The sequence below is a fragment of the Carcharhinus amblyrhynchos genome, unplaced genomic scaffold (assembly GCF_965287045.1).
Source record: "Carcharhinus amblyrhynchos unplaced genomic scaffold, sCarAmb.v2.hapA scaffold_42, whole genome shotgun sequence".
NCBI classification, from domain to species: domain Eukaryota; kingdom Metazoa; phylum Chordata; class Chondrichthyes; order Carcharhiniformes; family Carcharhinidae; genus Carcharhinus; species Carcharhinus amblyrhynchos.
In genome coordinates, this window is record NW_027649783.1 from 4,103,937 (window position 1) to 4,127,265 (window position 23,329).

At 44.9% G+C, this 23,329-nt stretch overlaps 4 non-coding genes across 4 annotated transcripts; 1 reads left to right on the plus strand and 3 right to left on the minus strand.

Moving 5' to 3' along the window:
* The first annotated feature begins 7,698 nt into the window (after positions 1 to 7,698).
* trnaq-uug (transfer RNA glutamine (anticodon UUG)) lies at positions 7,699 to 7,784 on the plus strand. Its single transcript is given in 2 exon segments — positions 7,699 to 7,735; positions 7,749 to 7,784. It is a non-coding gene; the product is annotated as a tRNA-Gln (tRNA).
* A 1,502-nt stretch (positions 7,785 to 9,286) lies between these two features.
* On the minus strand, positions 9,287 to 9,358 carry trnad-guc (transfer RNA aspartic acid (anticodon GUC)). The gene has a single exon. It is a non-coding gene; the product is annotated as a tRNA-Asp (tRNA).
* A 2,170-nt stretch (positions 9,359 to 11,528) lies between these two features.
* On the minus strand, positions 11,529 to 11,611 carry trnal-uag (transfer RNA leucine (anticodon UAG)). The gene has a single exon. It is a non-coding gene; the product is annotated as a tRNA-Leu (tRNA).
* A 4,116-nt stretch (positions 11,612 to 15,727) lies between these two features.
* On the minus strand, positions 15,728 to 15,817 carry trnap-cgg (transfer RNA proline (anticodon CGG)). The gene is given in 2 exon segments: positions 15,728 to 15,763; positions 15,782 to 15,817. It is a non-coding gene; the product is annotated as a tRNA-Pro (tRNA).
* Between the last annotated feature and the right edge of the window lie 7,512 nt (positions 15,818 to 23,329).

The window sequence follows — 23,329 nt, forward strand, 5'->3', positions numbered from 1 at the left end:
CATCTGTGTCTAATGGAAAATCTAGTTTGAAATTGTTGTCAGTGGAAAATTTGTTTAAATGAAAAAAAGGGCCTGAAAACTAATCAATGAATTCTCAGTCAGAAGCAATAGTAAAAAGGTGGCTTCAAACTGTCCAGAAAAACGAGAGAAGCCAAGTTCAGTTTACAAACTGTCCGATGGACAGACCTGATGTCCGATAACATCAGCAACGCAGGTAGTTCCGTAATTATAAGTGATTAAAAAAACAGTGGTTGAGCCACCTGAGCGGTAGTGGTATAGTGGTGAGCATAGCTACTTCCCAAGCAGTTGACCTGGGTTCGATTCCCAGCCATCGCATTGGTAATTTATTTATAACTTTATCCACTTCCTCCTGTGTTTTCAACCGAGTGGACAAAAATAGGGTGAACGCAACATTTCCTCTCCTCTCGCTCTGTGCTGTGGATTCTCGGGGATTAGTTGGAGTTTCCCAGCTCAGTAACTGTGAAAGCCTCTGAGGCCGGCGATGCTCACAGTGTCTGTTCCCCAGATTCAGGGGGCTGCAGCCAATCAGAGCTGTGCCTGGGTTAACCCAGAGCTGGTTGAAATGATGATATTGTTCACAAGCTGAATTCTATTTGATCAGATGTAGATACAGATTGTGCGCACTCAGTCACGAAACAACAAGATCCCGCCTTCATATAGAGTGGATGAGTGGGGATAGAGGGATAGAGTGAGTTAGAGCAGTGACAGAAATCCTTGTAAATTCCGGCTTTATCCAGAGAGATTCTCTTGGAGAAACAGAAGATAGAGTCTTAGTTCTCAGAAAAAACATCAGGTAAGGCGATAAAGGAGCAGCGCTCCGAAAGCTACTGGTTTTGCTAACAAATATATCTGTTGGACTTTAACCTGGTGTTGTGAGACTTCTTATCACGAGGGCAGAATCAGTGGAGTTCAGATATCTCAGAGGATTGTTGGGCTGGAGATGACGAAAGGCAGGAAGAGCTGAGGACATGGAGGGATTTGGAAACACGGATAAGAATATTAAAACTGAGACATTGCTTAACCACGAGTCAGTGTTTGTCACTGAGCACAGGGTTGCTGCATTTATATAGAACATAGAACATAGAACACTACAGCACAAACAGGCCCTTCGGCCCACGAGTTGCGCCGATCACATCAACACCTATCTATAGCCCCCAATCCCATAAAACCCCATATACTCATCCAGAAGTCTTTTAAAAGACCCCAGCGAGTTCGCCTCCACCACCACTGACGGCAGCCGATTCCATTCACTCACCACCCTCTGAGTGAAAAACTTACCCCTATATTTGGAGTAAATTCTGATTTAATGATGAGAAATCAATTAGCAGCTTCCTAGACGCAGCAGCACAATAAATCGGATCAGAAGTGGATCACATGGTCCCTCAAGCCTGCTGCTCCATTCAGTAGGATTATATTATAGATTCACAAACCACAGAATCTTTACAATGCAGTAACAACCCATTTGGTGTTATTGAAACAACATTCTGTCTAATCCCACTCCCCCGCCTCACAGCCCCGAGACCTGACTTTGGTTCTGACCTTGGCTGATTTTGCACATTCTCCCCCGTGGGTTTCCTCTGGGTTCTCTGGTTTGCTCCCTGGTTGAAAGATGTGCAGGTGAGGTGGATTGGCCATGTTAAATGTTGCTTTAGTTTCCAAAGATGTGTACATTAGGCACTGAATCGCTGCAGTTTTGATACTTATCTTGAATATTTTCCCCTGGTTCTTGATGAACTCTTGACTGGAATATGAAAACCTCTATCATTGAATCCCTACAGTGCAGAATGTGGCCATTCGGCCCATTGCGTGTGCACTGATTCTCTGACCTATCCACTCAACCTCACATATTTACCCTGTTAATCCTCCTAATCTAAACATACTGGGAGACATTCGGGGAAATTTAGCATGGTAAGTCCATTTCCCCTATCAATGGAGTGCGGGGGGAACCAGAGCACCCGGAGGAAAGCCAAGTGGGCACAGAGAAAATGTGGAAAATACACACAGTCACTGAAGGCCAGAATTGAACCCGGCCCTTTTACTTTTCATTGTCTCTCTATAATCTTCCTACCAGAATGAATCACTTCACAATTCTCAGCTTTGAATTTCATCGGTAACTTGTCCACTCATTCCGTCAACTTGTCTCTGTCCTTTTTGCAGTTTTACACTATCCTCCTCAGAGTTCACAATGCTCCCAACTTTCACATCATCCACAAATTCTGAAATTGTGCCCTGCACACCATGACCTCGGTCACTAATATATCCTGGTGCATGTTCACAGTATCTACAGCTTGTGTGCAGATCAATGTGATTTACTGCAGTTTGAGGGTGAAAACAGAAAAGCGGAGCCAATGCAAATGCTTGTATATTCCACGGAAATATTGCAGAATTGTTGTCAAGTAGTTTTGTTATCATCGTTAACAGAAAATAGCAGAGAATGGTTTTGATGCATCAACCTCTGAATGATCAGTCCAGCACACTTCCGTTGCGTCACTTTGCTCCGGTAAATCCAGCTCCCCGCTGTTGCCTATCAATGTAGCCATTCGGATATTCACTTCCACATTGTTGTTTAACTCCAGCACGAGTGTGAGGGAGTTTCAGTCTGGCCACACAATTCCACTGCAAAACACCAAGAATGCAATGGACAGAGAAAGACACGCACAAAAGCAGCAAAAGAGACTGTTTGTAAATGAGTGACGACAGACAAAGGTTCCGAGAAACCGGCAGGACCCGGAATTGATCACTCACATGTTAAATTAGTTTCCTGTTGCAAATATATTCTTGTAAGCATATTTCCTGCTGTGCAGCTGTCCTGCTTTGAACTATTGCTCAAAGATGTTCACTGTTGTTGTGTAAAGTGTTTCACTGTTTGTAAATATATTTCCTGCTGTGCTCTATGATATAGAGGGTTACAGCATGGAAACAGGCCCTTCGGCCCAAAGTGTTCACGCTGCCCATTGTCTTTTTCCCTCGGAGTTATTCCCAATTATCCGTGTTTTGCCAATATCTCTCCAGACCAATCTTACCCAGGTAACTGTCTCAAATGTTGGTGAGTGTTTTTTTTCTTTCTGCTGTTGTGAAATATGCTGCCCTGTTGTTGTGTTTCCGGCTGTGTAAATATTTTTTCTTCTTTTCTGTTCACATATCGCCTTCCCTTGCAAACGTGTTCCCTGTTGTGTAAAAAAGATTCTCCGTGAGGACTTTTTTTGTCTGTAAATTGCTGCATGTTGTGTTAAGATGTTCCCTCTTCTTGTGTCAGGCTCTGGTTGCAGAAAAAGCCATTTACTCCAGATCGAGGTTTTTCGGGGAAAAGGGAAGACAAATAACAGTTGGTGTTCTCCAGGTAAGAGTCACAACTGCTTCACAGTTACTGTTAAGTTGTTTCATCATTATTATGAGCAGGAATAGCAGAGAATGGTTTGCGATCCATCGACCCCTGGGTTATGGGTCTAGCACGCTTCCGCTGCGCCACTCTGCTGAGACAAAAGTCTTATTCTGCTGCCCATCAATGTAATCAGACAGATGGTCTATCCTCTATCGTTTAATAGGAACACCAGTGTGAGGAGGCATCACTGCATCACACCGAGAATACAATAGACAGAGAAAAACACACAATAGCAGCATGAGAGATTGCTTGGACACATGGAACGACGGACAGAGTGTTGGGAAACCGGCAAGACACGAATTGGAGAGTCGATCACTATTTTAAAAGGAATTTTCTGTTACAAATAGGTGTTTATAAATGTATTTCCTGCTGTGTAACTGTGCTCTCTGTTGTTGAGAAATGTTTTCTGCTGTTGTCTAAAATGCCTTCCTGGCTGTGTAAATATGATCCATCTTGTGTCAATACTTTTAAAATACTCTCTTAATACATGCCCTGTCCTGTAAACGTGTTCCCTGTTACATGAGAACATAAGAAATAGGAGCAGGAGTAGGCCATCTCGCCCTTCGAGCCTGCCCCGCCATTCAATAAGATCATGGCTGATCTGATAGTGGATCAGTTCCACTTTCCCGCTTTCTCCCCATATCCCTTAATTCCCTTGTCTATCAAAAACCTATTTACCCGTGACTTAAATATATTTAGCGAGGTAGCCTCCACCATTTCAATGGGCAGTGAATTCCAGAGACTCACTACCCTTTGAGTGAAGAAGTTCCTCCTCAAATCTGATCTAAACCGCCCCCCAACCCTTATCTTGAGGCTGTGCCCTCTAGTCTTGTTATCCTTTCTGAGCGGGAAGAATCTCTCTATCTCTATCCTATCTATCACCTTCATTATCTTCTATGTCTCTATAAGATCCCCCCGTCGTCCTTCTGAACTCCAACGAGTACAGACCCAGTCTATCCAGTCTCTCTTCATAGGCTAACCTCCTCATCTCAGGTCTCAGCCGAGTGAACCTCCTCTGCACTGCTCTGTTGTGTCAAAATATTCTCCGTGAAGGTGTTTTCCGTTTTACTAATGTTAATTATCTGATCTCATGATATTCCATGTTGGGTTAAAATGTTGTATGTTGTGTTAAGATCTTCTCTGTTCTTGTATAAAACTCTGGTTAGACTGTAAGTGGATAACGATCGCCCAATTTCGACTGCCTTTTACCCTCTGTTCGGGAATGTGATTGGGTGATTCATATTGTATCCAACACATGGATGTGAGTGAGATTTGTTCTGTGTCTCTCCGTCTCCGGTTGTACTTGCGAGTTTTTATTTGTTTTATTCATTTCGAGAGGTGGGTACCACTGACTAGGCCAACGTTCATTGCCAATCCCTAACCGGCCTTAAGTATGTGGTGGTTTGCTGCTTTCTTAAACTGCTGCAGTCCCTGAGGTGAGGGAACAACCACGGTGCTGTCAGCCTAACAGTGGAGAAACAGAAGCTGCAGTCTCAACTCTCACTGATTTTGTAGCAGAGACAAATTAATAATCCCACACTCAGGAACAGTGCTGCATTTTAGAACATAGAACATAGAACATTACAGCGCAGAACAGGCCCTTCGGCCCACGATGTTGCGCCGACCAGTTTTTTTAAAAAAAAAACACTGACCCACTAATCTAAACCAATCCCTTTTCGTCCATAAACCTATCCATAGATCTCTTAAACGCCCCCAAACTAGGCGCATTTACAACCGCAGCAGGCAGGGCATTCCAATCCCTCACCACCCTCTGGGTAAAGAACCTACCCCTGACATCCGTCCTATAACTACCACCCCTTAATTTAAAGCCATGCCCCCTCGTGCTAGCATTCTCCATCCGAGGAAAAAGGCTATCACTATCCACCCTATCTAAACCTCTAATCATCTTATATGTTTCAATAAGATCCCCTCTTAGCCTCCTTCTTTCCAGCGAAAACAACCCCAAATCCCTCAGTCTCTCCTCATATGACCTCCCCTCCATACCAGGCAACATCCTGGTAAACCTCCTCTGCACCCTCTCCAAAGCCTCCACGTCCTTCCTGTAATGTGGGGACCAGAACTGCACACAATACTCCAAGTGCGGCCGCACCAGAGTTGTGTACAGTTGCAACATGACGCTGCGACTCCTAAATTCAATCCCCCTACCAATAAACGCCAAGACACCGTATGCCTTCTTAACTACCTTATCTACTTGATTCCCGACCTTCAGGGATCTATGTACACATACACCTAGATCCCTCTGCTCCTCCACACTATTCAAAGTCCTATACTGAACACATCTGTTACTCCTACCGAAATGAATTACCTCACACTTCTCCACATTAAACTCCATCCGCCACCTCGCGGCCCAGCTCTGCAACCTGTCTAAGTCACCCTGCAAACTATGACACCCTTCCTCACAATCTACCACACCACCGACTTTGGTGTCATCAGCAAACTTACTGCTCCACCCAACTATACCCTCATCCAGATCATTAATAAAAATTACAAACAGCAGTGGCCCCAAAACAGATCCCTGAGGCACACCGCTCGTAACCGAACTCCATGACGAATATTCACCATCAACCACCACCCTCTGTCTCCTATCTGCCAGCCAATTCCTGATCCAAGTACCTAGATTACCCCCAATCCCATACATCTTCATTTTCTGCAGAAGCCCACCATGGTGAACCTTATCAAACGCCTTACTAAAATCCATATATACCACGTCAACTGCCTTACCCCTATCCACCTCTTTGGTCACTTTCTCAAAGAACTCAATAAGGTTAGTAAGGCACGACCTACCTGCTACAAAACCATGCTGACTGTCTCTAATCAATTCATTACTCTCCAGATAACTATAAATCCTATCCCTAATAATTCTTTCTAAAACCTTGCCCACAACAGAAGTAAGACTCACCGGTCTATAATTCCCGGGGAAGTCTCTGTTCCCCTTCTTAAACAATGGGACAACATTCGCTGTCCTCCAATCTTCCAGTACTATACCAGAGACCAACGATGACCTGAAGATCAGAGCCAGAGGCTCTGCAATCACTTCTCTAGCCTCCCAGAGAATCCTAGGGTAAATCCCATCCGGACCAGGGGACTTATCTATTTTCAAGCCCTCTAGAATATCCAGCACATCCCCGGTTTCAACTGCAATACTTTCTATTTTACACCCCTGCACCCCAGTGTCCTCCACAGCTACATTCATGTCCCCCTGCGTGAACACCGAAGAGAAATATTGGTTCAATGCCTCTCCAATCTCTTCCGGTTCCACACACAACTTCCCTCTACTGTCTGTAACTGGCCCTAATCTTGCCCTAACCAACCTTCTGTTCTTGACATACCTATAGAACGCCTTAGGATTCTCCTTAATCCTATCAGCCAAAGTCATCTCATGTCCTCTTTTAGTCCTTCTTAACAGAAGAATCTTTTGACAGAAGAGATGGTGAAAGGCAATAGAAACTGAATGGTCCAGTTCTGAGCAGTGTGCAGGCTCAGGGGGACCTGAGGGTCAGAGAGATCTTTGAAGGAGAGAGACGATTTTAAGAGAGTCGTAAGGAAGGCGGATTGGATGTTTGGCTTCATAACTGGAGATACTGAGTATAAAAACTGGGAAGTTCTGCTCAATCTTTATGAAGCTCTGATTAACTGTAGCTGTTTTAGGATTGCCCCCAGATCCGGTAACCAGGCTTTACAAAGTGTGTGAGAGTCCTTGTGAAGGGGGAAAGTAGATTTACTGTTTTGGATCCAGCAGTGAGGGATTTTAGCTCCAAGGTATGGCTGGATAACTCGGAGTTTCTCTCTGTGCAGCAAAAGGGATTGAGTGGCGCTGGAAGAGAGGTGTAAGACTGAAGACAGGAAGTGCAAGAGGCATTGCATCCCGACAGTGCGGAAGGAGGCCATTCGGCCCAGATATTCTGCACCGACTCTCCGACAGGGAATCCCTCCCTGTCACTCTATGTAATTACTCTGCTAATCCCCCTAACAATAAGGGTCAATTTAGCCTGGCCAATCCACCTAATTTGCACATGGTTGGAGATGGGAGGAAACCGGAGCATCCGAAGGAAACCCACGCAGACACGGGGAGAGCGTGCAAACTCTACACAGACAGGCAGCCAAGAATGTTAGAAGTGGACGTTAGATTTCTGGTGTTGACAAACTCTGGGGATTCCACTTCAAATTTTTGGCATCTGGGAATCAGAGAAGTAACCAAAAACAAAACTGAAAATAAATATAATCACGACAGTTATTCACATGAGGCTAACATTTGGGGCTCAATTGTATCGGTTGACCGCGTGGCCTAATGGATAAGGCGTCTGACTTTGGTAACTGTGATGATATCAGAAGATTGCAGGTTCGAGTCCTGTCGCGGTCGTTTTATGCAGAAATCTGGTAAAACTTCCGGCAAACTGAGATTTCCTTCTTCAGCTGAAAGCTCTGCATTTTCTTGCAAACATTGCAGGGCGCTTTCTCAGAATGTATTTCCTTGTTGTTTTGTTCATTAAATTTTCTCGTCTCATTATTTTAGTCTCCTCCGAAGAAAACTATCTTTTTTGTGTGATCTTAATAAATTATTGATGCTCCCGAACGGAGCAACAGGCTTTGTAGCAAATAGTTTAATAAAATTCTGTGGAGGAAAATCTAATCTCCTCAGGAAGAGGTTTAATAACGAGCTGAGTGAAGTGTTTCTGATTACAGGGATGAAAGGTGATGTCACTGGGCTGGTAATCCAGAGGCCCGCACTAATCTTTGGGGACACGGAGTAAATCCCACCACGACAGCTGATGAAATTTAAATTCACTATTTCATCAATCTGGAATTGAAAGCTCCTCTCAGTAATGGCGGCCTTGAAACTACCGGCGATTGTTGTTCACTATAATCTGGTTCACCGGTGCACTTTAGATAAATAAGTCTGGCCTCCTTAACTGGTCTGGCCTAAATGTGACGCCAGACCCAGAGTAAGAGGGTGACTCTTACCTGACCTCTGAAATGGTCAAAGAAGCCCGTCTCACTTGAAGGGCAATTAGGGAAGGGCAACAAATGCTGGTCCTGCAGGCGACACCAACAGGACATAAAAAGAATCATTGAGTAGAAAGAGAATGGCCCGGTAACGGACTGAGAAACTGGATCCTTCTTCTCCTGTAATGACAAGGCTGAGGGATGAGCTGATCCTGGGCTTTAAATTAGTGAAAGATTTTCAAAAAAAATTATTTCTATAAAATGGGACCAGACATGGGCAGATCAGGATATTTCTCACTCATACATGCCATTGATGGTTGGTGGTTTTAGCGCAATGATGTACATGTGACCAGTGTATCAGCGCATCCTCAGAGTGTGAGGGAAATTCCATCAGTAACGCTTCCCCGACATCCTCCACATTGAAGCGAGGCAGCATTCATGCTGATGACTGGGACGAGCTTGAAAATGAGCAAAACATATCCCCCAATCTGCAGCATACTTTTTAACCAGGCAGAATAGAGGCAGAGAAGACAGTAACAGAGGAGAAAGCTCTGTCACAGACAGTGACCCAAGGCGGGAATCAAACCCGGGTCCCTGGTGCTATACGGCAGCAGCAGCTTCCTATCCACCCTGTCCATTTCTTATACACCTCAATCAGGTCGCACAGCATTTATTGACATTGTGCTAATATCAGGGTAATATTCTACGTGTTGACTCCGTGTCAACGCCACGTCAAAGGTGAGAGAAAATGCTGATGAATTGAACGAATGTTGATCTGAGGTCATGAAAACTGTCGGTACAAATGTATTTATGCAGTTTTTGCATTTTTGCAAGTTTCATTCCTTGACAGTCTTTGTTTCTGTTTTCAGTGTTAGAGAACAACACGAGTACAAATTGACATAATAAAATCCCAATCAACTCCCCGTCGGGGAATTGAACCCCGGTCTCCCGCGTGACAGGCGGGGATACTAACCACTATACTAACGAGGACCTGATATTGGAAACGCTCATACGCATTGTACACTTTTTACTTACACTTCCGGAGCAACAACTCAGTTCTGACGAGATCCGTTGTTTTCCCCAATACGGAGAACCATTTAATGCAGCAAACAGCGGCTTCAACTAATTAATTAAGACTTTTGGATTAGCAGGATAGAGAATGAGATGGATGCATGAAGAAAAAAAACACAAATCAGGTAGAGACAGAAAGGTGCGATTGCCGTTCATATCAAACCGCATGTTCTTTTTAATTTTGGAGGAAAGACGGGGTGTCTTCAAGTCTGAACATGCTGGACAATCTCAGCTGGTCTCTCTCCACAGATGATGTGTGATCCGCTGAGTTTTTTTCCCCAGTATTTTCGTTTGTTGTTTCAGATTCCAGCATCGGCAGTATTTTGTTTTTATTTTGTCAAGAAATGCGCTTTTTTTCCCCCAAACCGCTGGAAGTTTCAAAGTGCTTCACAGCGGAGATGCTTTTATTTAATTATATTGTATTTTTATTGCCCGAGGTACAGGTGCAGATTGAGCAAAAACATAAGCTATCATCCCCAATCTCACATAAACATGGAAAAACATTCTGTGGCTATTACCATCTTGTGTTGTTTGATATAGATGTATTTGATAAAAGCTGCCTCGGTTAAAATCTTATTGAGGCAAATCTCTGTGAGCCACTGGAAAATGAACCAAGTTTCCAAACCGTTTCTGAACTCATGAAGTTGAAGGTTAATTATTCTGTGTCTCCGATGCTAATTTTAAGAAGCTCAATGAAATCTCTACTGTCCATGGGTCGGCCACGGATTCAAAAACCAAACAGATTTCCAAGCGTGTCTGTAACATAGAACCATGTATCCCTGCAGCACAGAAACAAGGCATTCGCCAGAGTCTGATGTGATCTGATCAGTTGTTTGATTTGATTTATTATTGTCACATGTATTAGCATACAGTGAAAATTATTGTTTTTTGCGCGCTCCACAGACAAAGCTTACCATTCATAGAGAAGGAAACGAGAGAGGGCAGAATGTAGTGTTACAATCACAGAGTGTACAGAATGATCAACTTAATGCAAGGTAAGTCCAATCAAACTTCTGACAGTAGCAGGGAATAAACTATTCTTGAATTCGGTTGGTACGTGACCTCTGGCTTTAGTATCTTTTTCCGGACGGAGGAAACTGGAAGAGACTCTCTCCAGGCTGCGTGGGTTCCTTAATTATGTTGGCTCTTTGCCGAGGCAACGGGAAGTACAGACAGACTCAACTGATTGGAGGCTGGTTTGCGTGATGGATTACATTCACAACATTTTGTAGCTCCTTGCGGTACTGGGCAGAGCAGGATCCACACCAAGCCTTGATAGAACCAGGAATTATGCTTCCATGATGCATCAGTAAACGTTGGTGAGAGTCACAGCTGGCATGGAATGTGGGAAATAAGTTTCAGATGTGGGAGTATCTGTGAAAATAGAGATAGCTCACATTTCAAATCCTGACCTTTCACTAGACCCACCTGTTTCTCTCTCCACAGATGTAACGGCTTGGGCATAAAATCATAAGTCAAAAAGTACAGAACCCCTCCAGTGGCCAATCGGGACTGCACCGATTTCTCTGTAAACCTTTCAAATCTGCCTTTCCCCGACATTGTATATCAGAGGGAATCACACACATCACTCAGCAGAACTCCTCGGCTAAACATTAAACGATTTATCATGAGTTGGTTCCATTTACTGTATTCAGACACACATCTGGTCTAAAAGTAGGAGTGTTCAGGTTGTGATTCACACAGATTTCTGCTCTGAAGTCAGATGAGCTTCTCCTGTGACACCAGGTGATTTCTTTAGATATTCATTTGTACGGGAAATGTGTGTCGCGGGCCCGGAAAGCATTTGTTGCCCAAAATTAATTATTTTCGAGAATTTTTTCAGGGAATTCATTCCTGAGCCACTGCGGTCCATGTGGTGTCTGTACTGATACATTGCTTTTCGGGAAGGAGTTCCAGGATTGTCAGCCAGCCGGAGAAACGGTGATATATTTCAGAGACAGGATGGGATGTGTCTGGGAATGGAACTTGCCGGAGGTCGCTGTTCCCGAGCCCCTGCAACCATTGTCATTCCGGGGGAGATATTTCGCGGGTGTGGATTGTGTCTGGAACTGGGAGGGAAAAAAAACAAAGTCAGGGGTGGGATTTGAACCCACGCCTCCAGAGGAGACTGCGACCTAAACGCAGCGCCTTAGACCGCTCGGCCATCCTGACTTCCAGAATAAATTCCTGAATCTGCACAATTCGATTTGAATTCCATCTTCATGTCATTACAATAAAAACTCGATGCTTTTTTTTCCATTTTTGAATCCCAGCCAGAGTCCTGTCTCTCTGACCCATCCTTCCCCAAGCCGCCGGGGGGTGAGGAGCTTCTCATTGCTGCATTGCTCTGTTTGCTCAAATCAACAAAGACCCAATTCCCGCCCTTCCTGTTCCTTACAGGAAGGTGTTGAGAGTGTCAGATCTGAGCAATGTGAAGTATCCAATTGGAGAGTTACATCCTGGCGACAGGAATATCTCTCCACAGCTGCTTCCGGGGCTGCTGAATATTTGCAGGATTTTCTGTTTCTGATTTTGTGTCTTCATTACAGGAGTTCATTTACTGACAACACAAAACTTGTCTCCAGTGCTCAGATCCAGGCACAGCTTTTCTGTGATCTTCTAACAGACAAGTTCACTCTTCAGTTTCCGACACGCATTCTTTAAAATCGACTGTTTCACACTCAGCATCCTGACGCCTTGGCTTCAAACATCACCCACCCACTACTGCCACACCCCCCCCCCCCACCCCCCACTCCCAGGGTCACAGGGGTACAAGTGTTTTTTGCAATTAGAGTTCAGAGGTGCAAGGGGATCACTGTGTTTGTGAGGGAATAGAAGGGAATCATCCACAATCACAAACAGACTGAAAATGACTTCATCTCTCTCTTACACACACACTCACATGCATCCTCACACATCCACCACACGGCAGATGCTGAAATTCGGGATCAATAAAAATGCCTGGAATTAATAATCTTGAGTCGATTGTCTAGAAAAAAAACAGCTGATTAACTGTTTTTTTTTACAGACGGAATTCTTACCCAATCCGGCCTATATGATATTCCGGTTCAACAGCAATGTGGTTGACTCTGAGCCGTCCCTCAGAGGACGGGTCTCCGGGGACCCGAGCACGAATCCCAACACGGCAGCTGGTGGAATTTGAATTCAATACAAAATATCAGGAATGAAGAACAGATTTATGCTTTCATTCATTGTCAATTACCGGCATAACCATCTGGTTCACCAAAGCCCTTTGTGCAACGAAATTTCACCTCCTTTCCGGTTTGGCCTCCGTGTGACTCCAGAGCAACAGCAATGTGGTTGACTCTCAACTACACTCGGGCAACTTTGATTGGGCAATAAATGCTGGCCAGCCAGTGACGCGCATAAATGAATACAAAAAATTATATAATTGGGTATTAACCTGCATGTTTTATTTTTGGAATAATAATCGAATTCGAGTGAACATGCCATGACCCCTCTCTGAGGCAGCATTTCCTTTATGCTGCTGTTGGTTCTTTTGGCGATTACCTCCAATACAAGGGTCATGGGTGGAGAGGAGACTCATAATGTTAAAATGGCGGCGCAGGCTCTTTGGGTCGAAGGGCCTGTTTCCTGTGCTGTCTTCACTTTGGTAGGAATATTGGTAGGAAGGACTATTAAATACGTGGCGAAAAACTGCAGCAGGCGACGGTGCAGAGGGACCTCGGGGTCCTTGTGCATGAGTCGCAAAAACCCAGCCTGCAGGTACAGCAGGTGGTCAGGAAGGCGAATGGGATGCTGGCCTTCATAGCGAGGGGGATTGAATATAAAAGTAGGGAGGTCTTGCTGCAGCTGTATAGGGCATTGGTGAGGCCGCAGCTGGAGCACTGTGTGCAGTTTTGGGCGCTGTACTTACGCAAGGATATTTTGGCCTTGGAGGGAGTGCAGAGGAGGTTTACTAGGCTGATACCAGAGTTGAGGGGGTTGAGCTATGAGGAGAGGCTGAATAAACTAGGCTTGTACTCGTTAGAGTTTAGAAGAATGAGGGGAGATCTCATTGAGGCATATAAGATGATGAATGGGATGGATAGGATAGAGGTGGAGAGACTCTTCCCGCTCAGAAAGGACAGTAGGATTAGGGGGCACAGCCTCAAGATAAAGGGGGGGGGGCACGGTTTAGAATGGGTTTGAGGAGGAACTTTTCACTCAAAGGGTGGTGAATCTCTGGAATTCTCTGCCCGTTGAAGTGGTGGAGGCTGCCTCATTAAATAATTTTAAGACGCGGGTTGATGGGTTTTTGATAAGCAAGGGGATTAAGGGTTATGGGGAGAGGGCGGGAATGTGGAACTGAGCCACGACAGATCAGCCATGATCTTATTGAATGGTGGGGCAGGCTCGAAGGGCTAGATGGCCTACCCCTGCTCCTATTTCTTATGTTCTTATGTTCTTATTATGTTCTTATGTTGTTCTTTGTTCTTTGTAATATCTGCCCTCTGCTTCTCGATCCTGCCAACAATGAGAACAAACTTCTATCAATCATCTGACCAGGCCACGAGGATTTGCATATTTTTGCCAAATCTCCTCAGAACCTTCTCTTCTCCAAGTAGATCAGTCACAGTGTGTCAAACCATTCTCAATAAATAAAATTCTTCATCAATTGAACTATTCTGGTGAAACATTTCTGCCACCTTCTGAAATCTTTTATAATGTTTTTATAATTTGTTCTGCAGAAAATGGAACCAATATCCACTTGAAACTGAACCCAATTCAAATGCAGGTTTAACATAGCCTCGGTTATTTTGTACTCCATACCCCATTGATAAAAAAAAGACACAGGGCACTGTCTGATTTGTTATGATCACTCTCCTCACCATCTTGTGTACAGTTCTGGTCACCCTATTAGAGAAAGGATATTATTCAACTAGAAAGAGTGCAGAAAAGATTGACTAGAATGCTAACAAGACTTGATGGTTTGAGTTACAAGAAGAGACTGGATAGGCAAGGAATTTTTCTCTGGACTTAGGGGTGATCTTCCTGAGGTCTACAAAATAATAAGGGTCATTGATCAGCGAGATAGTCCATATCTTCTCGAAATTGTAGGGGAGTCTGAAACTGGAGGGCATACGTTTAAGCTGAGAGGGGAGAGGTACAAACGGGTGCAGAGGGGCATTTTTATTTTTTACGGATGGTGATTGTCTGGAACAAGCTGCCAGAGGTAGTAGTAGAAGTGAGTATAACTTTATTTTTTAAAAGCGTTTGGACAGTTACATGGGTAAGGTGACTATCGAGGGATATGGGCCAAACGCGGGCAATTGGGACTAGCTTAGTGGATAAAAAAGGACAAGTTGGGCTGAGGGGCCTATTTTCATGCTGTAAACCTCTGTGATCATCCTGTCAACTTGGAAGATATATGTACATATTTGCCTCTTTAGAACTGTACCATGTAGTTTATGTTTTGGACCTGGGTTCTTCCTTCAAAACGAATCAATTCACATTTTGATGCATTTACTTTAACCTGCCTGATTAAAAATTTCCGTGCTTTTGGAAGTTTATGTAAACCGCATGAACAGTATTACCTTTATCAACACTCTCTGTCACCACTTCAAAATACTCAAGACAGTTTGTTCAAAAAACATTGTTACCTTAATAACTCGGAAGTTGGAAAGTTATTTCCAGTCTCTTCGCAATTACACTGATCATGTCTTTCAGAATCCTTAGATGCATATCACCCAGTCCTAGTGTCTAATCAACTACGGACAGCCTCTCCAAACCCCCTCTTCATTGAGTTAATTACCTCTGGAGTGGAATACCGAACAGTTTCACAAAGATTCAATTCCTGTTCAGTGAAACGCCTGGGACATAGTTAAAATATAATCGATTCAAAACCAAACTGTGACCCCCACCTCCCGCCCACCCCCACCACCCCCGCCCCCCACCACACCCCCCCGCCTCCCACCACCCCCCCACTACAACCCCCGCCCCCCCACCACATTTCTCCCCCCCCCCCAACACTGTCAGACTGCAATTTCTTTCTGACCATAATACAACTGAACACACGATGCAAGAATCCCTGACGCGACAAGCAGTGGACAGCCCTGATTGATTCATTGGGATAAGTTTACAGTCTGGTTCTGTGGGTGAACATTCTTGAAAACTTTTGGTTTGCAACATTGAGAAAATTGTTGCGATGTGTTGCTGGATTTCAAACCTGATCTGGAGACATGTAAATCCCGCCATCTGAAACGCAACGTGTTTTTTTTTCCAAATAAACAACCAACATTTAGAATCAAAACTGGCAGCAAGTGAGGGCTCGTCCGGGATTTGAACCCGGGACCTCTCGCAAATTCATACAGCGAAATCCCCGAAGCGAGAATCATACCACTAGACCAACGAGCCGCTGGTTACTTCACCTATATATCAGCGGATAAACTTCTGTTAACTAGCTATCCTTTCAGGCTGTCATTCGAATGGAACATTGAAGAAAAACACAGCAGATTCAAGGGGAAATGCGATCCTCTTTGTCTTAGACACTGAATATTCAACAGGATGTTCAATGTTGGGATTGTAGCTTCTCTCAGCGAAAGAAATTCCCATCACATCAGTTCAAGGATTGTTGTGAAGAACAGATTGAGCAAAGTGTAGAAGACCAATGCGGAAAAGTGTGAGGTGATTCACTTTGGTAAGAGTAACAGGAGTACAGAATATAGGGCGAATGGAAGGACTCTTGGTAGTGTCGACGAGCAGAGAGATCTCGGTGACCATGTGCATAGACCCCTAAAAGTTGGTACACAGGTTGATAAGGTTGTTAAGAAGGCGTACGGTGTGTTAGCTTTTATTCGTAGAGGGATTGAATTTCGGAGCCGTGAGGTCATGTTACAACTGTACAAAACTCTGGTGCGGCCGCACTTGGAGTATTGTGTACAGTTCTCGTCGCCGCATTATAAGAAGGATGCGGAGACATTGGGAAGGGTGCAGAGGAAGTTTACCAGGATGTTGCTTGGTATGGTGGGAAGGTCTTATGAGGAGAGGCTGAGGGACTTGACCTTGTTTTCATTGGAGAGAAGGTGAAGAGGTGACCTGATTGAGGCATACAAGATGATCAGAGGATTAGATAGGGTGGACAGTGAGAGCCTTTTTCCTCGGATGGTGATGGCTAACACGAGGGGACATAGCTTTAAACTGAGGGGTGATAATTATAGGACGGATGTCAGATGTAGGTTCTTTACTCAGAGGGTAGTAAGGGCGTGGAATGCCCTGCTTGCAGCAGTTATGGACTCGCCAACTTTAAGGGCGTTCAAATGGTCAGTGGACAGGCATATGGATAACATTGGAATAGTTTAAGTTAGAGGGTCATAGAGGAGAGCCGGTGGATGTGGTCTTTCTGGATTTTCAGAAGGCGTTTGACAAGGTACCTCACAAGAGGTTATTGCAGAAGGTCAGGGGGCATGGAGTTGGGGGTAGGGTGTTAGCGTGGATAGAGGATTGGTTGTCAAATAGGAGGCAGAGAGTGGGGCTCAATGGGTGCTATGCGGATTGGCGGTTGGTGACTAGTGGAGTACCCCAGGGGTCGGTGCTGGGGCCTCAGCTATTTACCATTTATATAGATGATCCGGAGGAGGGAACCGAGTGTATGGTGTCGAAATTTGCTGATGACACCAAGATTGGTGGAACGGCAAATTGCGCGGAGGGTGTGGAGAGTCTGCGGAAGGATCTAGATAGGCTGGGCGAATGGGCCAGGAACTGGCAAATGGAATTTAATGTTGGCAAGTGCGAGGTGGTCCACTTTGGTAGGATAATGGTAGGAAGGATTATTACTTACGCGGTGAAAAACTGCAGCAGGCGACGGTGCAGAGGGACCTCGGGGTCCTCGTGCATGAGTCGCAAAAACCCAGCTTGCAGGTGCAGCAGGTGGTCAGGAAGGCGAATGGGATGCTGGCCTTCATCGCGAGGGGGATTGAATATAAAAGTAGGGAGGTCTTGCTGCGGCTATATAGGGCATTGGTGAGGCCGCAGCTGGAGTACTGTGTGCAGTTTTGGGCGCCGTACTTACGCAAGGATATTTTGGCCTTGGAGGGAGTGCAGAGGAGGTTTACTAGGCTGATGCCGGAGTTGAGGGGGTTGAGCTATGAGGAGAGGCTGAATAAACTAGGCTTGTACTCGTTAGAGTTTAGAAGAATGAGGGGAGATCTCATTGAGACGTATAAGATGATGAATGGGATGGATAGGATAGAGGTGGAGAGACTCTTCCCGCTCAGAAAGGACAGTAGGACTAGGGGGCACAGCCTCAAGATAAAGGGGGGGGGGCAGTTTAGAACGGAGTTGAGGAAGAATTTCTTCACTCAAAGGGTGGTGAATCTCTGGAATTCTCTGCCCGTTGAAGTGGCGGAGGCTGCCTCGCTAAATATTTTTAAGAAGCGGGTTGATGGGTTTTTGATAAGAGAGGGGATTAAGGGTTATGGGGAGAGGGCGGGAATGTGGAACTGAGCCACGACAGATCAGCCATGATCTTATTGAATGGCGGGGCAGGCTCGAAGGGCCAGATGGCCTACTCCTGCTCCTATTTCTTATGTTCTGATGTCATTAGATTGGTTCCACTGGTCGGCGCAACATCGAGGGCCGAAGGGCCTGTACTGCGCTGTAATGTTCTATACTCTATGGTTGTCCAGCTGGGGAAGACTGCACTCGCCTCGTTCCATTCTTATCTTTCTGGTCAGTGGCACAATATCACCCGCAATGGTCACTCTTCTCCCTCCTGTGTTGTTACCTCCCGAATCTTTGAAGGATTTATCCTTGGCTCCCTCCTATTTCTAGACCTCACCTCTCGGTGACATAATCTGAAGATCAGTGTTAGTTTTCACACGTAAGCTGATAATCCAGCTCACCGTCAACTCTCAGAACCAATCTCTCTTATTAAATTGTTAGATTGCTTATCCAGCAGCTTGTACTCGATAAGCAGATAATTCCCCATTAAACATCTGGAAGGCCAAAGGTCCCACCACAAATTCCATTCCCAGTCAATGACTCCATCACTCTCCCTGGTCACTGTCGAGGCTGAAACAAACCCATATAACCTTGGCACATCATTACACCTGGAAATGAGATTCTGACCACACATCTGTTCCTGCACCAAGGCCACCTGTTTCCAGCTGTGTAACTTCACACATTGTTGATAATACCTGATCTCAACTGTACCTTAAACCCTCATCCATGTTTTTGTTACCTCTGGACTTGCTGATTCAAATACACTCCTCCTGCAGATTTTGTTCCCTAAAGGACATTAGTAAACTGCTTGGGGTTTTATAAAAATGGATAATTAATTCCAGGTTTGTCTTGAATTAAAATTTCACCATCTGTCCTTTTGGGTTTTGAACCCAGCTTCCCAGAGTATTACCCAGGATCTCTGGATTACTTGTCCACTGCCACTGCCTCCCCCAAACACTGTCAGGACTGGGATTTGAATCCTCGCCTTTTCCATTACCGGCATGAAAATCTCGATCAAGTTCATTAACTATGGGATTACTGAGGGGCTTTCCTTAATTATTGTGCATTAGCACAGGTGGTTTTTTTCCTCCCTCCGGTTATTATTTGGAGAATATTACACATTGAACAACAAAGAACAACACAGCAGAGGAAACAGGTCCTTCGGCCCAACAATTAAACTGATATTAAACTGATTGGACTGATTCTTACAGCCATTTCTGAAGAGGTGTCTTTACCGTTTGCAATTCTCCACTCATTTGGCACCACCCATATAACGAGCTGGGTTAGAAATTGCTTCCATTGCCACTGCAATTTCCACCCTTATTTCCCTCAGTATCCATCGATCCGTCTCTTCCAGTCACCAGAACACAGCAATTAAGAACAGACATTGCTCATGGCACGTTGACTCTGTTCTACCATTCAATTCGATCATGAGGCATTTATTTATTTATCTTCATTGCCAGACAGTGAAAACACAGTCACAGTATGAAAAAAAACAAGAACAGCAACAACAACATCAGGCAACACACATATAGAAATCACACTATGTTTCTGATAAGTGTTTTTCTTTAACCCTACAGTGCAGAAAGAGGCCCTTCAGCCCATCCAGTCTGCACCGACCACAACCCTACCCAGCAGTGCTAACCATTATGCTACCGTGCTGCCCCGATAACCTTCCGTGGACATTCGCTCATGTGCGGCTGGTTAGCTCAGTTGATTCGAGCGTGGTGCTAATAACACCAAGGTCGCGGGTTCAATGCCCGTACGGGCCAGTTAGTGAAATATTATAAGCCCAGGCAAGTCGGGGCGTTACAGATAGTACGACATGAACCCAAGATCCTGGTTGAGGCGTCTTCATGTGCCCTCTTGGGTTCATGTCGCGCTATCTGTAACCCTCACGACTTGTCTGGGCTTGCAAAATCGCACTAAAAGCCCTGGCTGGAGACAATACGCATCTCTTTACACCTGTGCTTAACCCCTTCTCTACTCACAGTGTCTGTACCTTTAAGACTTGATTACCTGTAAAGACTCGCATTCTAACCATTACCTTGTAAATTGAGTCTGTGTCTTTATATGCCCTGTTTGTGAACAGTCTCCCAGACTTCATCAGGGACAGTGCTGCGAAATAAGTCTTTTGGACTTTAACCTGGTGTAGTGAGACTTCTTACTGTGCTTTACCCCAGTCGAATACCGGCATTTCCACAATTTCTATGTGGACATTTTGGATTGGGAAAATCAACTCCAATCTGCTACACTCCGAGTGTCGCTTCTTCTGATGAATTTTCAGCTGAAATTCGCTCTGCGAAGCGAATTGTTTGACGCTCACCTCCGGGTATCTCCTTAGACAAGACAAAGAATAAAACGGAGAGGGGAGTTTAGTCAATGCATCGTTCACCCTGGAACATATATCTAACTTACGCCTTTGTATATTTTATTCTCATTTAATGAGTTCACTGTTAACTCATGTCTTACTTCTATCTGAGAATTTTGCGAGTCTAAGAATAAAATATACTGTCAGCAACGTTAAACAACTTTGCTGAGGCCACCCTGGAGATTTGTGTACAGTCTTGAAGGCGTTATCTGAAGGAAAAGGTCACTGCCTTAGAGACAGTGCCACTAAAGTTCTGCAGGTGGATTTCTGGGGAGTGTTCGATGAGAAGGAATGAGTAGATTCTGTCCATGTTACACAGAGTTTAGAAAAATCAGACGTGATCTCATTGAAATATAACATTCTCATGGACTGCAAAGGGCTGACGCTTGGAGGATGTTTCCCTGAGTTGTGGAGTCTTGAACGAGAAGTCTTATCAGCAATGACAGTAATGTTCCTGCAGTGGAAATCCAGAGGCCGTGATTATTGCTCTCGAGTTCAAATACCACAGCCAGAGAATTGAAATCAATTTATGAAATAAATCTGGAATAAAGAGCTAGTCTCTGTAATAACGACAATGAGCGAATAAGGCTGTTCTCCAAGGAAGGAAATCTGCCGTCCTCACCAGGTCCAAGTCCAGAGAACTGAAGTTTACTCTGAAATGGCCCAGAAAACCACTCGGTTATATCAAACAGCGGTGGAAAAGTCAAACAAGATTAAATCAAAAGCAACTACCTGGCATTCACCGAGTCTTCAAAAGTGGCAAAGGCAGATTCTGCCCAGACAACCCATCAGAGACCCTCGCACTGACATTTAGGGATTTGTACCAAAATTGGGAGATCTTCCCCGCTGACTGGTCATTGGGGAGTTGTGAATGGTGCTGAACACTGTGTAATTATCAGCAAACATCTTCATTTCTGACCCAACGATGGATGGAAGGTCATTGATGAAGTAACTGAAGATGGTTGAGTTTAGGACAGAAAAAATGCAATCGCCCGATCGTGTCTGTGAAACTTCCCCACTTCTTGGGCCGTTTTCATTGGGGAATTCTTTGCTGCAGTACCGAGATTCTGTCAGCAGGTGGCAGCGGTGCGCTTTCTAACAATAAAAAACTTGAGTTCACAGAGTCTCAACCCATCCCAGAAACTTACTGCACCCGCAATGAATCACTCAGAGTAGCTGCACTACCCTTCACAGTAAATTCCACAGACTGTCCTCTGCTAACGGCACTCACAACAGCAGCAAGGTGGCACAGTGGTTAGCACTGTTGCCTCACAGCGCCAGGGACCCAAGTACAATTCTGGCCTCGTTCCACTGTCTTGTGTGAAGTTTGCACATTCTCCCCGTGTCTGCGTGGTTTTCAGGGGGACTAATAAGTTAAATACCTAGGGTTAAATTACCTCCTTCTGCACCGGAGGGATTCTATGATCCAGTTCTATGATCATACTCCTGATTAATACAGAAAATAAAAATGACAGGGACACATTCACAATGCAGCTTTGTCAGTTTTGACAAAGGCTCATCTGCACTCGAAGCGTCAGCTCTTTTCTCTCCTTACAAATGCTGAGAGTTTCCCTTTTGGTTTCAGATTCCAGCATCCGCAGTAATTTGCTTTTTTACATTCACAATGAACAGTGCAGATCTTCTCTCCGGTAAATACTGCAGCCGATGAAGCGGGGTGCGTTATTCTGGATGGTGCCTAATTTCGTGTGTGTTGTTGGAGCTGCACTTTGCCAGGCACATGGAGAATATCACTTCACAATCCTGGCTTGTGCCTTTTATCGGATGAGCAGACTTTGGCAGATGAGTTACCTACTGCAGAATTCCCAGCCTCTGGTTTTGTTTCACAATATTTATCTGATCCGTCCAACTGTGTTTCTGATCAATGACACCACAGGTTATTGATGGTGCGGGACTCAGCGCCGCCAATAGAAATATAGAAGATAGGGGCAGGTGGAGGCCATTCCGCCCTTCGAGCCTGTTCCACCATTCATCACCATTATGGCTGATCGTCCAACTCAATAGCCTAACCCTGCTTTCTCCCCATAACCTTTGATCCCATTCGCCCCAAGTGCTATATCCAGCCGCTGTTTGAATACATTCCTGTGATAATGAATCCACAGGCTCACCACTCTTTGGGTGAAGAAATGTCTCCTCAACTCCGTCCTCAATGGTCTATCCTAAATCCTCAGACTGTGAGCCCTGGTTCTGGACACCCCCAACATCGGGAACATCCTTCCTGCATCTACCCTGTCTAGTCCTGTTAGAATTTTATAAGGCTCTATGAAATCTCTTCTCCCCCAACTCCCCTCATTCATCTGAACTCCAGCGAAAACAATCCGACCCGAGTCAATCTCTCCTCATACATCAGTCACGCCATCCCCGGAATCAGCCTGGTAAACCATTGCTGCACTCCCTCGATAGCAAGAACATCCTTCCTCAGAAAAGGAGATCAAAACTGCACACAATATTCGAGGCGTGGCTGCATCAAGGCCCCGTGTAAGTGCAACAACACATCCCTGCTCCTGTACTCGCAACCTCTCGCAATGAAGGCCAACATACCCTTTGCCTTTTGTTACCGGCTGCTGCACCTTCATGCTTTCCTTCAGCGACTGGTGCATAAGAGCACTCAAGTCCCGCTGCACATTCCACTCGCCTAATTTGAAGCCACTCAGGTAGTGATCTGCATTCTTGTTTTTGATTCCAAAGTGAATTTAGCATCGCCGTTAAATATCACGGGGCGTTGGTTAGATTCTCCCCTGTTGAAGATGCTGTATCTGAGGAGTTGTGAACTGTACTGAGCACTGTGCAATTATCAGTCAATATTCGCATTTCTGACCGAATATCAGACAGAAGCTCAGTGAAACTCTCCGTCTGGTGTCTGGAAGCCATGGGGAGTTTCAGCACTTTGTCATTCAAATTGCTGAGGTCACATTTCTGTGGGTGAATCCCGCCCTTGTTCTGTTCAGCTCCCTGCTGTGTGACTACATTTACGCTGCAGTGAGTGAAAGTTATATATCAGGCATTAACAGACCCAATCCTTAATAAATCGTAAAATA